The following is a 4,151-nucleotide window of genomic DNA, read 5'->3' on the forward strand; positions in this document are numbered from 1 at the left end:
GCACCATTTTAGCTGTGGGGACTAATAAAGTCAAAATGGTAGCTCCGGGGTAAGTTGAGCCATGAGACGCCTTTTTTTTGGACATGCTATATTATCGAAACAGTAGTGTTTACACTGTTTGTTTGAAGGGATGCACAACTTCCTGAAATATTTGCAGATATATTAGTTGGAAACAAAACTATGATTGCCTTGATGTAGTGATCCTAAATATCCGAAATGGCTCATCTTATCCCAGTCTCCCCTACTGAGGGGGAGAAAAAAATTCAAATAAGGCATTGGCCATGTGTTGACAATTAAAGCTTTCCTATGTACATGCCTAACTACTTTACTTATGATAAACATCCATTTTGTCTTTCAAGATTTTACAGTAATTTACAGGTGACCCCCTGAAACATTTTTTTAGACCAGTTCCTTTGGATTCAAATGTGAAGATGTCGTGTCCAACGCATATATGGATGTGTTGTGTGAGAACAAGGTGTTTTTGTGCACATAAGCAGAATGTGATTTAAAGCATCCTCCACAAATACTTAGATAAGAAAAGTTCACTTTATTTTTCCATAACAAAAATAAGCAAAAACAGTGAATAAAATAGAAAAGATCCAGTCAAAAGTTTGGACACACCCTCTTATTCTCCTAAGTAGGCGTCGCCAAACTTTCACTGGTACTATAAATGAAACTATTTTTGGTATGCAAATGAAAATGTATGGATTAATAAAATTTGACTAAGAAACAAAATGCCAACCTCACAGTGAAGCTTCAATAAAATCCAGGACATTATCAAATTTTCAAGGGTCAATTCTCCTGGGAATCAACACCTGAAATAGGAAATCCATTCAACTTTTAAGACATTTCAATGCAAATTGAAGTTGTGCCATGCTATGCCACTGGAGCTGCTAAACTGTCAAATAAGTTCATCTCTTGTTTGCTATCCTCTTGGATCGTCTCAGAGCAGTATTTGATGCTTCTTCACGCGCATCGTCTGCAGCTACAGCTGATTTCTTTCTGCTCCGTGAGGCAACTACTTGCTGTGATGTGGAATGATCTTTTGCAGCATTCACCTTCCTTTGATTTTTTGCAACTACTTGCTGTGATGTGGCATGATCTTTTGCAGCATTCACCTTCCTTTGATTTTTTGCAACTACTTGCTGTGATGTGGCATGATCTTTTGCAGCATTCACCTTCCTTGGATTTTTTGCCTCTGAAGCGGTTGTCTGAGCAGTTCCAGCAGACTTTTGTCTCCCTCCCGCAGCTGGTACAGACTCCTTTGACCGCAATTCTTGCTCCTCAACTCTCTGTTTCCTTCTCGCTGCTTTTACCGGCCTCGTCGGCTTCTGCGATGCTGCTCCTGAATCCTTTTTTACGTCTTCTGTTAATTTGGTTAGAGGTTCGCTTGAGCTCTTTTCTGGGTGATCATCCGTCACGCTGATCCGATGGTCTGCCTGTTTCCGTCTTGCTGACTTCTCTTTGACTGTTGTGTCGCTCAAATTTTCCGGCAAGGTGATATTCTTTTTGCTTCTTTCATGTTTTACTTTACTTTTAGTCACTTGTAGTTGCTTCAGATGATCCTGTAGTACTTTTTGAGTGTTCATTTGCACTGCAAGGGATTTATAAGTCTCCTGTGAAAGCATAGAAAAGAAACCCTCAAAAGCCTTTTGGTTACGCAAGGCAGATTATTTCCTACTAAATCATCACATTTCTTAGGTGGAGAAAATGCACGGAACATTATTCAAATTCAGATCCTCACATCTTGTTTTGATAGCTCATATTTGAGGTCAACCAACTGGTTCATCAGCCCCTGGATCTTCATCTGAAAAACAAAACATGATCAGCAAGTAAACAGCATAACAAAATGTCGAAGTTGCAATTTCTCTAACCTTCTCAATGGCAATTTGTTGTTCAAGCTTCCCCTTCTCTTCAGCCTCTTCCTTCCTCCTTGACACATGAACATAGATGAGCAATGTTTGAACCAGTGATCAAACAGCATTCATGAGCTACACTACACAGTATTGAAAACATTTGAAATAAAATAAAAATGCGCTGCCGGCACAACTTTAGTCAACCACAAGTTTTTACTTTCTTGCCAGGATCTTCTTAATCTGGGTGATCTCTTTCTTCTTCTCATCCATTGCACTCTTGACGTTTTCCATCGTCACCATGGCCAGAAGAGACTTCACATTCATATCTGTGAACTCCATCAGTGGAGATGTCCTTTTGAGCACCACTTTCAGCCACTCCGTGAGCTCTTCACAGGAGGGGAGCTTACAAGAAAAATGACAGAACAGGGTCTATTTTTTGGTTGTTGTTACATTTAGTTTGCAAACTACGGAGCCCCCTAGGGGACATGGGGGAAAAAATACTGGAAAGGCTGGACTTTTGCGAGATATCGCAAACGGCTTAAAATACAGAAAGATAAAAACTGCTCAGCAGTAGACATGGCTTTGAAATCAACGAGAGACACCTCAAAAGATTCCCATTTCAAAATAAAATTCACTAAATTTCTCCCACTCCATGTTTGTGTTTGGTCCCTTGGGCCTAACTGACCTGGATGTACATTTTCCTACCAGAGAGCAACAGACTGCAAATCAGGGAAGAAACTTTTTGAAAATAATGTTATTAGAGGCAATCAAAAATGCTTGTGAAAGTGCTGGAACAGAATCAGTCAAATGATTTACGATGATTTATGATGCGAGAATATAATGTTGCTCACCAGAGGAACTACAGGGGAAGAGGGAAGGTGCATTTGGATAAAAAGCTGTAAAATGCTGAGTTGCTGAGAAACTGGCATTGTCGAAGAAAGCTTTTAATGTAATTGAGCAATTGAGCAATCAGGAAAGGCTACAAACAGTTTTAGTAGGCTGCCAGCCTATATCTAGCTGATGAGGGGTTGGCACTGATAACTTGGTGGGCAGTTGTGACAAATGACAAGGTGATTACCCATCAAATTTAAGTGGGAATCCATGCGTTCAAGGCAGCTACCAGTTAGACCATCCATTGCCTCAGCTGGACATCACCACTTCTACCATGGCAACTAACATGTAGAGGTGAACAATCTTTTAGATAATCTGCTTTGGGTTGTCTACTTTTCCCACTTGGGAGAACATTTTTGGCTTGGCTGTTTACTGCAATCATTTGCAGTCTAAGGGATGAAGCCTCCAAATACATCTATGTAACCTCTGCCAAACAGTTGTTCATTAGTCTTTGAAGTTTAGTCATCATCTCCTGCAAAACCTATGTTCATTGTAATTCATAGAGACTTACCTTGTTGAGCTCAGCCTGTGCCATCTCTCTGGATGTGTGCACAAGCTCCAGGGCCATCCTTTCATTTTTCAGCAGTATCTGCACCTCTTTCAAGTCTCCCTGAGGACCATCATCCTACTGCATCAGAATACAGTCAAATTAGCGGTGACAATGTCACAAAAAAAAGTTAAAATTACCTCAAGTTTTTTAATAAGTTGCTCCTCTTTCATCTTTTTAATGAAGTCTAAATCACTTGCAGTCAACTGATAACCCTTCATCCCTTTCAGCATGGAGTGGGGGGTATCTGGTATTTAGGGGTTAAGGAAAAACAAAGATAAAATTTAGTTTAACAGAGAGTCAAAACTAGAGTTCAGCAAATTCTATGTTATGCTTTGGAAAACTGCAGGCAAGTCAAAAGAATCATATCACCATCCATCCATTTTCCATACCCGCTTAATACAACTCAGGGTCGAGGGGGGCCTGGAGCCTATCCCAGCTGTCATTGGGCAAGAGGCCAGGTACACCCTGGACGGGTCGCCAGTCCATCACAGGGCAGCATCAAAGCACCACACAAGTGAATTAAAGCAAGCACACTACATACATCACTGAGTACCTGTGTTTGTTTCAAGGTAGCTGCGATCAAGTGTCCCATTTTGGCCACAGCCACTTTGACCCCTGGTACTAGCCTGTTAGCAGGAGGAGATAAATTTCATTCTAAAAAAAAAAAGAAAGAAGCACTTTGATAAAAGATGGACTGTGGAACAATGCGTGTACCTCAGTGCTCTGTCGCGGTTTATCAAAATCCACATCTGGATCGCAAAAATCCAATTGCTTCTTCACATTCGTCATAGGAGGAGTCCTGGGAAGCTGTCGACCTGATGGTATGCAGTTTCCAATATGACTGCGTCTCAGGG

General features: G+C 40.9%; 1 long non-coding RNA gene across 1 annotated transcript; it reads right to left on the minus strand.

Moving 5' to 3' along the window:
• Positions 1 to 1,188: 1,188 nt before the first annotated feature.
• Positions 1,189 to 1,938, minus strand: LOC140292933 (uncharacterized). Its single transcript, XR_011912624.1, has 3 exons — positions 1,875 to 1,938; positions 1,745 to 1,807; positions 1,189 to 1,616 (listed from the first exon to the last, which is right to left on the minus strand). It is a non-coding gene; the product is annotated as an uncharacterized lncRNA (long non-coding RNA).
• Positions 1,939 to 4,151: the final 2,213 nt, after the last annotated feature.

The sequence above is a fragment of the Leuresthes tenuis genome, unplaced genomic scaffold (assembly GCF_036924035.1).
Source record: "Leuresthes tenuis unplaced genomic scaffold, fLeuTen1.0.hap1 SCAF_1, whole genome shotgun sequence".
NCBI classification, from domain to species: domain Eukaryota; kingdom Metazoa; phylum Chordata; class Actinopteri; order Atheriniformes; family Atherinopsidae; genus Leuresthes; species Leuresthes tenuis.